Source organism: Barbus barbus, assembly GCF_936440315.1.
Source record: "Barbus barbus genome assembly, chromosome: 27".
Classification (NCBI taxonomy): Eukaryota; Metazoa; Chordata; class Actinopteri; order Cypriniformes; family Cyprinidae; genus Barbus; species Barbus barbus.
In genome coordinates this window covers 25,638,012-25,651,888 of record NC_136755.1, presented here as the reverse complement: position 1 = coordinate 25,651,888, position 13,877 = coordinate 25,638,012, and positions in this window count along the sequence as shown.

Genomic DNA, 13,877 nt, shown 5'->3' with positions numbered 1-13,877 from the left:
TTGTTATACCTATACACTTGCATTACATGCTATGTACCAGAAATGAACTCATAACTGATGTGATCAAACAGATAATAAAGTATATATTTTTAATTCCCTGCTCGAGGGACTGTTAGCATGGATGTAATGGGCAGAGAGACCTCTGCTGGAGAACAGAGGAACCTTCAGGCGTTGACATGACAGCATTTGTTTTCATTCAGTCATTTTGTTCACTTTGGCGTTAATAATAAGTTTGTCCTGAACTTCTATAGACACAGGAAACAGGATTGAGTGTTTTCCGTGGCTGTGGAGGAATTTTTGTCACAAGAAATGCTTTTTGAATTATTTTGATCCCAGCAAGACTCTCTTATCGACCTCACAACGATCAGGCTATATATTACCTTGCAATGTTTTATATAAACATATAGACTCACCTAAAGGATTATTAGGAACACCATACTAATACTGTGTTTGACCCCCTTTCGCCTTCAGAACTGCCTTAATTCTACGTGGCATTGATTCAACAAGGTGCTGAAAGCATTCTTTAGAAATGTTGGCCCATATTGTTAGGATAGCATCTTGCAGTTGATGGAGATTTGTGGGATGCACATCCAGGGCACGAAGCTCCCGTTCCACCACATCCCAAAGATGCTCTATTGGGTTGAGATCTGGTGACTGTGGGGGCCATTTTAGTACAGTGAACTCATTGTCATGTTCAAGAAACCAATTTGAAATGATTCGAGCTTTGTGACATGGTGCATTATCCTGCTGGAAGTAGCTATCAGAGGATGGGTACATGGTGGTCATAAAGGGATGGACATGGTCAGAAACAATGCTCAGGTAGGCCGTGGCATTTAAACGATGCCCAATTGGCACTAAGGGGCCTAAAGTGTGCCAAGAAAACATCCCCCACACCATTACACCACCACCACCAGCCTGCACAGTGGTAACAAGGCATGATGGATCCATGTTCTCATTCTGTTTACGCCAAATTCTGACTCTACCATCTGAATGTCTCAACAGAAATCTAGACTCATCAGACCAGGCAACATTTTTCCAGTCTTCAACCGTCCAATTTTGGTGAGCTTGTGCAAATTGTAGCCTCATTTTCCTATTTGTAGTGGAGATGAGTGGTACCCGGTGGGGTCTTCTGCTGTTGTAGCCCATCCGCCTCAAGGTTGTGCGTGTTGTGGCTTCACAAATGCTTTGCTGCATACCTCGGTTGTAACGAGTGGTTATTTCAGTCAAAGTTGCTCTTCTATCAGCTTGAATCAGTCGGCCCATTCTCCTCTGACCTCTAGGATCAACAAGGCATTTTCACCCACAGGACTGCCGCATACTGGATGTTTTTCCCTTTTCACACCATTCCTTGTAAACCCTAGAAATGGTTGTGCGTGAAAATCCCAGAAACTGAGCAGATTGTGAAATACTCAGACCGGCCCGTCTGGCACCAACAACCATGCCACGCTCAAAATTGCTTAAATCACCTTTCTTTCCCATTCTGACATTCAGTTTGGAGTTCAGGAGATTGTCTTGACCAGGACCACACCCCTAAATGCATTGAAGCAACTGCCATGTGATTGGTTGATTAGATAATTGCATTAATGAGAAATTGAACAGGTGTTCCTAATAATCCTTTAGGTGAGTGTATATTATAACATTCTGTATCATTTTAATCATAATTTAAATTGTGGTGAAACAGTGATGATATGCCATATTTTAGAGCAACAGTAAATGTGAATTGAAATATCAGTTTTAAATCAGACACTGACTTCATTCTATTCTGGTTTAATGTAAAGATATTATAGAATGTAAAAAAAAAAAAAGGTGCAAAATGTAAAAGTGCAGTAAACGGTAAAACTTTGCACTTCAAACCTGTGTGTTCATAATTACAATAATACATTAAATAATATGCCCTGCTAAAAACAAACAAACAATAGAAGCCATCACAGAAATTCCAATGCTTTCCATTATAATACCATTATAAACCAGTAGCTTTTGCCAGTAAAACCATTACAAAATTCATTTTTGTAGTGTGTTTTGGCCACTTTTCCAATAGGATTTAACATCCCACCAATAGAATCCATCACATACCAGTAGACACCATTATAGTTTCCATTAAAACCAATACAATTCCCATTATAATCATTAAATCCATTACATTTTCTATAGACCCTTTTCTGTTAGTAAACATTGTGACTTTTTTCTGTGGGCGGAGCTTAGCTGGAGGCAGAAAGATTCCCCTGATCGCTAACGCTAGCTAGGAAGTCTGTTTTGCTTGTTTTTTAATAATAACTGGAGAAATTCAGATTTAACCTGAATATGTAAGGTATAGATGCAATGTCCAGGACCGCGATTATTATTTGAAAAGGTTAACTTTAATGGACGAAACCAGATTGGCTGACCTGTAAAGGCTTTTACTCAAAGGATGGACGATCTGACAGGATTCCCTCCGGTTACATTCCCAGGTAGCCAAAACGGTTTGGCCCGATAATGGCCCAGGTCCAGCAGGCAGGAAGAAATGGGGAACACTGGGCCACAATCACACCGACGAGAAGTGAAACGCTTAGCCAGTACTGGCCCGAGTCTGGGTACTGAAACTGGGCTGGCACCACCGGCACTGGGCCACAATCATGCCACCAAAAATACTACACTTAGCAGGTACTGGTCTGAGTCTTGTTTGCTAAATTAAATAATATACTTGCACTTACTCCTCTTAAACAGAATTAAAAACATTTTTTGTGTGTTCAGTACAACATCTAAAATGTGTGCATTAAATTTGTTTTATTTTATGAAAACAGAGCTTTGAATAATTAGTTTTTCCACAAAACGCATGACCTTAAAATGTCATAAAAAAAAATAATAATAAAAAAAAAAAAGTACAGTGTCCTTTCATGGCATCCCCACCAACTACCCCGTGAATTACCCCATAACATTCATATGTGCCCCCCCCCCCCAGTAAAAATGACACAACGAAAACTTGAGTGATATGACAATTTATTTTAAACATGGTAACTCTGGTAAATGTTAACATTTGGAACATACCTTAGAATTAGAATTAGTTTGCTTTTGGGCCCGTTCTTTTCTTCCCCCATCTCTGTCCAAAGTGAGCAGCAGCCAGCTTTTGATGAACTTTTCAATCTCTCCATTTGATGCACTGTCAGTACTAGCATTTCTTTGCACTGATTGAAAAAAAGAAAGATCAGTCGCAATACTATAGACTAGTGATGTCCAACTCAGTTCCTGGAGGGCTGCAGCTCTGCACAGTTTAGATCCAACCAGCTCCAACTCCTGCTTGGAAGCTTCTAGTAATCCTGAAGAACTTGATTAACTGGATCAGGTGTGTTTGATTATGGTTGGAGCTCAACTCTAGCACTATGTCAGCAAACTCACAATTATAGCTTCATTATAAATAAACATTACTTTGATATTATATGTGTAGAACGGTTTAAAATCATATTATATGTTAGATTATCAAATGTTTACTCACCAGGGTAGCAAGTTCTTAGCAGCAAATTAGCAGCACAAAAAGCCTGTCAGGTTTTGTCATTTGATGTCAAAGCTAGTGTGCATGTCTTGAAACTCATAAAGAAAAAATGTTAAAGTTCCCTTAACCACTTTAAGCTTGTTTCATTATATGATTTAAATCATTAATTTCCAACTGTAGTTAAATAAAAAAAGAGGAAAAAATATTAATAGGAATTAAAAAAAAAAGAAAAACACTAAGAAATAACATAACATGGGCAGGTAAAAGATATTGGCCCGGTTTCATAGACAGGGTTTAGCCTAAACCAGGATTAGGCCATAGTTTAATTAGGACATTTAAGTAATTTTTATAAACATTCCTTAGAAAATAGCATTACTGGTGTGCATCTTAAGACAAAACAAAGGCACTGACATGTTTTAAGATCAGTCAGTGCAAGTTTCTTTCAGTTGAAACAGTTCAGATTTACATTTTAGTCTAGGACTAGGCTTAAGCCTTGTCAGCGAAACCGGGGGATTATGTTTAAATTGAAGTGTCACTGCTACATACTATTTACCACATTGTAAACGTAGAGCAACCCCCAGCACTCAACCTAAACTGGTCCGGGTCTGCATGCCCATATTTCAGCCAAAATCAGACCAGCCCTTATGGTCCGTAATCGGGCCGAATGTGGCTAAATGTGCCGTGTCTCAGTGCAAATCGGGCCAGATCTGCACATCCAAAGCCTAGCCAAATCTGGCAACCATTACTGGGCCAGAGGTGGCTCACTTTCGGTGAGCCGCTGCCAGAACACAGCCGAGTGAGCCGACACTCAGCCGCAATTGGCCTGATTGCGTTGGCTACCTGGGTTATTATTCCAAGCCACAATTAATCACAACAATGTATATTACAATTACATATAATCGTCAGTTTGTTGTTTTACACACATGCACACAGACATTATTTCATACACGGCATAGTGAGATGCATAAGAAATCTTTAGACATGCCCATAACAACAAAAGACAATACTTTATTTAACCTTTTCTGATAAGAAGTGTGCACTGAAAATGCAAGCTTTTTTAACAATCATTTCTGTCCAGTCCGCTCGTTTTATCTCGTTTCACCACAGCTGTCGTCAGTTTTTTGTCTGGCAGTGGCATCAGGTATGCCTTAAAATGTCAAGTTGGAGCCTCTACAACATCGATTCGGGCACCCAACAGCACAACAAGATGATGTTTTAATCTCCTTATGTAGCTGAATCTGCACTGGTTTGAATTGGCCGCCTCCAGTTTTCGCTTTGTTTTGCCTCCAGCTAGCGCTGTGATGTAATTGTGACGTCGGCCCTAAAAGGGTCTATTGTGTTTTGGGCAGGGTTCTGTTGTTTTTTTTAAGCAGGGTGGTAAGACTTATCAGAAAAAGGAACATTTGAACATATATAAACAAAAGAAGAACTACCTAAAATGGTGGAAAATATCTTTGTAAAAAAATAAAGAAATGTAATTAGATTTGTTTTTTTTAGTTTGGCTCCTTTGGCTCATGTTCCATTTGTTAGATTGGGAGGTTGTGGCCTAATGGTTAGAAAGTTGGACTCGTAATCAAAAGGTTGCGGGTTCGAGTCTCAGGTCTGGCAGGGATTGTAGGTGGGGGGAGTGAATGTCCAGCGCTCTCTCCACCCTCAATACCACGACTGAGGTGCCCTTGAGCAAGGCACCGAACCCCCAACTGCTCCCCGGGCGCCGCAGCATAAATGGCTGCCCACTGCTCCGGGTGTGTGTTCAAGGTGTGTGTGTTCACTGCTGTGTGTGTGCACTATGGATGAGTTAAATGCAGAGCACAAATTCCGAGTATGGGTCACCAGTATGTGAGTATGTCACACTTTCACTTGAGAAGGTGGGGTTTATGACCTATACTGCAACCATCCCAGGTTGAAATGTTTTGGATTCACTCAAAGACTTTCAGGACGGAACGGAACATTTACAGGACAATGATGTAAAAACAGATGTTTTTCCTTTGCATTTTTTAAAAGTTTAACAGATGACAACGCTGTCAAAACGATCCTCATTCACATGGCTCAGCGAAAATGTCTAAAACGCTATGTGCATGCCAGGCCAGTAGTTGGTGATGCCACTTTGTAAAGAAATACTACGCACTTGTGCACATATCTATAGACTCTTTTTTTTTTTTTTATTAACAAGAACAAATTACATGTATATAACAAACATTATATAAACAATTATATGTATACTAATACAGATTTATATAAAAAATATTAAAGCGTTTACAAACTTTCACCATTTTAATTGCCTTTTGTTTCATAGAAAATCATATAGTCTCAATATAATGCTCCATTTCCTTTCTAAAAGAAAAAAAACATTTTATTTTTTTTTGCAGGAGAACTTACATTTGTGAATAGGAAATTTTGCATGTAAAAGAATAAGATTTATCAAGTAAACGTGACTGTTTTTCTCTGCTATTCTCAAAATACAAATAATATATATTTCCAAAACAAAATGATTGTCAATATTTTGTACAATAAAAATCACAGACATTTTGCCAAATATCTTTTAAAAAAGGGCAATGCCAAAACAAATGCACCACAGTTTCAGGGCAACTGACACAAAATGAGCAACTAAAATCAATATCAGATTTAAATTTTTACCAAATAATACACTGCATACAGAAGATATTTTGAAGAATGTTGGTAACCAAACAGTTGGTGGTAGGCATTGACTTCCATGGTATTTTTTTCCATACTGGGGAAGTCAATGGCTGTTGTCAACTGTTTGGTTACCAACATTCTTCAAAATATCTTCTTTTTTTCAACAGAAGAAAGAAACTCATTCAGGTTTGGCTCAACTCACGATGATGACAGAAAATTCATTTTTGGGTGAACTATCCAAAATGGCGCTACGGTGACGCAGAGGAGACGAATTGTTGAATAAAGTCGTTACTTTTGTTTTCTTTGCGTACAAAAAGTATTCTCATAGCTTCCTAAAATCACGGTTGAACCACTGATGGCAGATGGACTATTTTTCTGGGCCTTGACAGTGTTAGTTGTTTGGCAGTCAATGGGACAGTCACAAGCCTCCCGGTTTTCATCCAAAATATCTTAAATTGTGTTCCAAAGATGAACGAAGCCGTTATGGGTTTGGAACGACATGGGGGTAAGTGATTAATGACAAAATGTTCGTTTTGGGGTCGAGTAACCCTTTAAGAGGTTAAATTATGTGTGCACAAAACCCCTAAATGAAAAGAAACAAGTATTTATGTAATTAAAGAGAAAGTTCACCCAAAAATGTACATTCTGTCATGATTTATTCACCCTCATATAAGTTACTTCTCCGTGGTTTAAGGACGTTATATGGGACCCATGTTGGCAAAATTAGTGTAAATGCGCACAGGCTATTTTGAGCTACAGGCAAAAAATAAATAAAAATAAAGTGAAAAATGTTGAATTTGTTCATTAAGCCCTCGTTTAGCAATGCTCCAAATAGTAATTAAACATCTAAAAGTATCTTTAATTGTATATTTTCTGAGAGGATTACCTTTTCTCCGCTCGCTTCTCGCGCTGACTGACATACGCACGATCACAATAAATACACAGAATTACATTATTATACAGTACGCTTGGGGAACTGATGGGGAAAAACATCTGATGTGTAACTTTTATATGATTCATGCATAGGCCGTCTGTCTCAATGCTATCTATCAATAAAAGAAAAGAGGGATCACTCGTAGCACTTCATTGAACTGCTTTTGTAGTTTTAATAATCAATTTATTCGTAATGAACACACTGAAGTGATTTTTACATTTGATTATTTGTTTTTCATAGGCTATATGAATGCTTTTGTTTAGATGTAAAATTATAAAGGTAATGTATTATTTGTTTCTTTCTAGGCTACTGCTTTTGTTGTTGTTTTTGCATCTATTCTTATTTATAATAGGAAAGATCAAATAAAAAACAGCTATATTGTGATTATTAATATAGTAGCCTAATTATTCATAAGAAAAGAGGAAAACTTTAATCTCATAATCAACCTTGCTGATGGACATGTGGAGGCGATAAATGACAATGCGGGATGTTTCGGATGGTATGGCAGGTGTAAACACATGAATCGGATTTGGGTCACAATTGAAAGAGCGTGTAAACAGACAGCCAGAGAAATATAGGCAACAAATCGCAATTGAGCAGCAAGTGTAAACGAGGCCATAGTTGCAAACACGTTTGATTTTCTTTCTTCTGAGCATAAAAAAAGATATTTTGAAGAATGTGTAACCAGTTAACGGTACCCATTGACTTCCATATGGAAAAAATACTAATAAATGTTGTCAGCACGTACCATAGACTATTGCATTACTGCCATTCTTCAAAATATCTTCTTTTATTCATATAGGTTTCAAACAACATGAGTGTTTTCATTGTTTGGTGAACTATCCCCTTAACTTTTAGCTGAAACCTTTTAATTACTGAAATAATTAATTTCTCCCTACGGTATTCCATAGAAAAACATGGTAGTACCATGGTACTTTTTGGTTGGTGGCATTTCCAGTGAATGGACAAAAAGTTGCAGACACTGTCTATTGTCTACCCAAATACTGGAAACACTTAACGCAAACATCTGCTTTTTGATTTTAGTGAAACATTAGGTCCACGGTGCAACGGACAATGTTTACTTCCAACGCGAACACACGGAGAATGAGCGCAGAGTGACGCGGTGAAGCACGTCCGCAGCTCTCATCCCCGTTCAGCCCGCAGCAGGAAGTGAATACACCGAGAAACAGACGCTGGAGCCGCCCGCTGAAGGAAAAAAATAACTATGGCGAACGACTGAACATGTCATTTATCCTCTGCACAATCAAAACGAGCATAAACCCCATCTTTGATCATTATGCACGTCTGTAAGTCGGGTAAGTTGTTGCAGCTTGAAGGTGTTGTTTAATTGCACACAATGGCCACATTCATTGAATCAGAGCTCGCGAGCCTCCGGATCTTTGTGTCGCTAGGCAGCTAGCCGACTAGCACTGATCTTACTGCTAAGCAGAAACCATTTCACGCTATATGCCGGGCGTGTATCGATTCAGATACATTTATTTGGGTATTATTTAACCACACGACGTCAAAATGGCTTATTTGGTTTGCTAGACTGTTTTGTTTTGTTCACGCTAGTATCGTGAGGGAGGCTAGCGCGTTAGCTGCGGGGAGGGGGGCTGTCAGACAGACCGACACATTAAAATAATCGATGCCATCCCGTACGAGACCAGGATTTTTTTCGTTCATTCGAACCCTCACTCGAGGTAGACAAAAAATGAGCGCAAATATTCTGTCCAAAGCATTTGGCGCTTCGAAAATGATCGTTTTTTCCCCCCTCGCACTCGATCTGGCTGCTATAGCCCACCAGCTAATATTTGCACAGCGATTCGCATCCTGTGAAAAACACACGGGTCGGGATGTACATTTTGGGAGCCCTCACAACGACGTAAACAAGTACTTGACCAGAGAAATTAACATATATCAAGCCCAACTGGATGCACGATATTGTTGTCTTGGTTCAGGACATTCTGCGTCTAATTTGGTGAGTCTGGGGAGGGAAAATGACACGGAATGTCGGGTGTCTGCATCTGCTTTTGTCCGGATAAAAAGCGGGTGTGGGAGCGTCAGGCCAAGGTCATAGGGATGTAATCGCTTACATTTTATATAAAAAACAGGTTTTGTTCCAATTGACGAAAATTATTGTTATTATTAGGGGCCCATAGACGTGTTGGGCCCACTCGTTTGTTTCTTTGTGAGCTGCGCCATTGGGAAATAATAAAATGTAATGCATAACAGCATATTTCAACTGTAACAGTTTTTTTTTTTTTTAATATATCTAGATTTAGGGGAGGAGGGGGAATAGCCAAGTTGCTAGAAATTATGATTATTTAGGAGCCCATGTGTTTTATCACTATTTACTAGTTTCTGGAGATCTAAATGTCTATAGGTTATTATGGACTTTAAAATTGTGTCTGGAAAAATAATAGGAGTTATTCAAATCTTAAATATCAAGGAAATTGCTATACTGAATATGTTTTCTGGTTGGAAAATAATACAATGTAATAATACGATAAATATGTTTCAGCTTCATAGCATGATGTAGTAATTTTTTGGGAGCTCATTTTACATATTTAGATTAAAGGGAAAAATAAAATTCTAAGGTGTTTTACCTTTCACGCAGGCTCTATGTTTTAGTCTTTACTTTTAGTTTTCATAAGAGAGCGTACTTTCTACAGATCACATGGCCATCAGTGAATAACACTTTCCAAAAAAATCATGGACATTTCTATAGTAAATTAATTTTCAAGTTACGTTCTGCTCATTTGGGTATTTTGTCGAGTAAAATTTCTTGCACGTCATTGTGATGTTTGATTTGCAAAGCTGTTGTTTTTCTTTTTAACCTTTTTGACTTAAAATTGTCTGAATGATGAATTATTATTTTTTTTAAATGTTATAATCCTTATTGCAAATGACTGGAAATATTATAGAAAAGTCTTGGTCAGAATTATCACTGGTCATGCATTGTAAAGCATTTAAACACAATACATTTATTTCACTAACAAAAAACAACATTTGTGATGTGTTATGTGATAATTCAGTTATTACACGTCCAAGTACGTATATCTGACATGTCTTAAATCATTAAGTACCATGATATGACCATCTGATACCATCACTATATTTTATTCTGTAAATCTGGACACATCTGGCAATTTGCAGTATGGATCTTGACAGCGTCGATGAGCTAAAGCATCCAGATGGTCTTGAGTCAGAGACCACTGGTCAGGATATATACACTAAGGGTATGCGATCTTAACTCAGATCACAGATGCTGTGAGACTAGATTCATTCCACATACAGCAGACTGCGCTATGCATGAGTGATGATCCCATCATAAACACTTCACATAATCTGTATCGCAACTTGTAGCACAGAATGTACTTGCAAATATAAGAAATAGTGACACTACAGTATCTTTGTACATTTTGAAACTAGGCTAAATTGAACTCACATAAGCCTTTAAGCATTATTTTTCATAGTATGTTTCATTGTTCACTTGATATATTAAATAAATAATTACAGTAATATATGCCTTGGTACCAGACTTACCTGATGATCATGTATAGATTTAATTACTGTTATAATTAGTAGCTTGAATGTGATTATATGAAATATTAGTTTAAAATGACATGAGATACCTATGTAAGAGGCATACAGGGATTTCACATTTTGTAAAGCAACTTGGTGACCTACAAATACAGGCTGATTCAGAGCTACGATGAAATTATATTTTTATGGCCCATGCACAGTAATTTGATGCATTATAAACTATTTTTCTTCAACCCTTGTTGCAGCTCTAAACAAGACTGTTCTTGCCTTACTGGCCTCTCTTTTACTGCCAAATCACTTCATATTGAAAGGTTTTGATATCAGTCGCACATTGTCTGAACATTGGGTTATTGTTGAGGTGGCTCTATAGAAGTTATTGTACTGACAGCGAAATAATGCCATACAACAGGCTTGAGAGAGGCAGGAAAATAACCCAGCTGAGCTTTCTAGTGTTTCAGTTTTCTGATGGCCATTGTTTGGTAAAAGAGCACTGTTTCTTTCATTCCAGTTGTGTGGTAAGATGAATTGTTCCCCAGTGGGGACTAATTGAAGTGAATTTGTGTTCATGTGTTTTATTTAGTTCCCTTAAAGTAAACTCCATCCATCCATCCATCCATCCATCTTCTTCCGCTTATCCGGGGCCGGGTCGCCAAACACACTGAACTTTTTATTGAGCTCCCAGCTACAAAGATTTGGATCAGGCTGGTTCTGTATTTATATTGGAGCACAAGTTGCCAAAGTAACCAAGTTTCACTTGCTTTAGTGATGCCCATGGCAGCGAGTTAATTTCAGGAAGTGATTTTACATGCAGCACTGGCACTTAGTGACCCCTGAAAGCAACAGAAAATCAGAATCATGTGCATGTTTTGAAGAGCACATCTGATTGATTTAACAATAGTTGAAAATGAAGACTAGTTTTAAGAGTAACTGTCTGTATTAAAATTGGGTTCATCGGTTCAGAAAAATATTAAATGTGGAAATGAAAACACAAAAATGGTCAGTCTTAATTTTGGATCTGATGTGCTGCCAAAACCTCATCTAACATGTGGCTTTAAATGAAAAAGATTCCCTCATAAATCAACTGCCATGCCATATAATTCATCAAAGAGTACATTGTCTGTAGTTATGAATCTGAGCATGAATGTGGTATTGGAGTTTCTTATTTTGGCAAACTAGCTAAAGAAGTACCGGGGGACAACAAGGCAATGTAACCTTGGTTGCTTGTAGGAGTTTGTATACCTTACCGCTGTATTTAGTTGTATCAGGGTGCAGATAGCAACCATTTGCATTCTCATTCGTAGTCATTGTGTTGCATTGCTGCAAATTTGCATTAAGTTAATTCTGCTAAGTTTTGATGCATTGTATAAGTAGTCTTGTATCGACAGCTCGTATTTATAGTGCATGACTTCTGGTTGCTTGTTGTTGCAAATTGCTCACTTCAGCTGTCAAAATAGCTCCAAAGATATTGAATCTACATTGAAATCTTTGTCAAAAGTGGAACAGCTCAATGGTTAGACAGCCATCAGTGAGTGTCTGTTAATCAATTTTGCCTAGATATATTTCGACCCAAACTTCTTGTTTACGTAAGTGCTTTGGCTCATTAATGTTTTTAATCTTGCATAAAATACTTGCATTATCAACATTTCTACTGGGTTGAAGAAGGAAGAGATGAACATTCCAAAATGTAGGAAAATTTATTCTGCTTCAGTTCAGTTCCTCCAGAAAGGATTTTCTAGTGTTATTTGGATGACTGTATGTTTTTAGTGACTGCATTTCTCGAAGGTCCCAAGGCTGCAATAGCCCCAAATCACCATGCAGTTGCTTAATATATTTAGAGTACATTCTGCAAAAAGTTGTCTTGATCATCTAGGTGGTCACTCACTACATATTCTTTGATCATTTTAGGCCTTGTCCATATGTATTGCAGATAATCTCTAATTTACTTACCCTTGGTAAAGCGTTGCTCATGCTGTTTCTTTGTGCCTGTGTAAACAAAGACAGCAGAGTTATCGGCTGTGCTGTGTACAGTTGACGTGAACATGCAGGTACACAAAGCTGGCTCATTTTCATCTGCTTTTAACCTGTGCATCAGTCATATGAGATAAAACGTAAATGTGAGATCAAATGTGTCAGAGCTAACATCACATAATGTGGCCACATGTATATCACAGTGAATGGCTTTTGTCAAAGGTTCTTGATTACTCTTAATGAACAGCTTTAAGAACCGCTTTTGCTTGCTACACGTTTAGTGTGAGGAAGTTTCAAGCTAGCATTTAGATTTCTATACTGTTTCTGTCACTTATATACAGTTGGGCAAAAAAGTATTTAGTCAGCCACCAATTGTGCAAGTTCTCCCACTTAAAAAGATGAGAGAGGCCTGTAATTTTCATCATAGGTACACTTCAACTATGAGAGACAGAATGGGGGGAAAGAATCCAGGAAATCACATTGTAGGATTTTTAAAGAATTTATTTGCAAATTATGGTGGAAAATAAGTATTTGGTCAATAACAAAAGTTCATCTCAATACTTTGTTATATACCCTTTGTTGGCGATGACAGAGGTCAAACGTTTTCTGTAAGTCTTCACAAGGTTTTCACACACTGTTGCTGGTATTTTGGCCCATTCCTCCATGCAGATCTCCTCTAGAGCAGTGATGTTTTGGGGCTGTCGCTGAGCAACACAGACTTTCTACTCCCTCCAAAGATTTTCTATGGGGTTGAGATCTGGAGACTGGCTAGGCCACTCCAGGACCTTGAAATGCTTCTTACGAAGCCACTCCTTCGTTGCCGGGCGGTGTGTTTGGGATCATTGTCATGCTGAAAGACCCAGCCACGTTTCATCTTCAGTGACCTTGCTGATGGAAGGAGGTTTTCACTCAAAATCCCACGATACATGGCCCCATTCATTCTTTCCTTTACACGGATCAGTCGTCCTGGTCCCTTTGCAGAAAAACAGCCCCAAAGCATGATGTTTCCACCCCCATGCTTCACAGTAGGTATGGTGTTCTTTGGATGCAACTCAGCATTCTTTCACCTCCAAACACGACGAGTTGAGTTTTTACGAAAAAGTTCTATTTTGGTTTCATCTGACCGTATGACATTCTCCCAATCCTCTTCTGGATCATCCAAATGCTCTCTAGCAAACTTCAGACGGGCCCAGATATGTACTAGCTTAAGCAGGGGGACACGTCTGGCACTGCAGGATTTGAGTCCCTGGCGGAGTAGTGTGTTACTGATGGTAACCTTTGTTACTTTGGTCCCAGCTCTCTGCAGGTCATTCACTAGGTCCC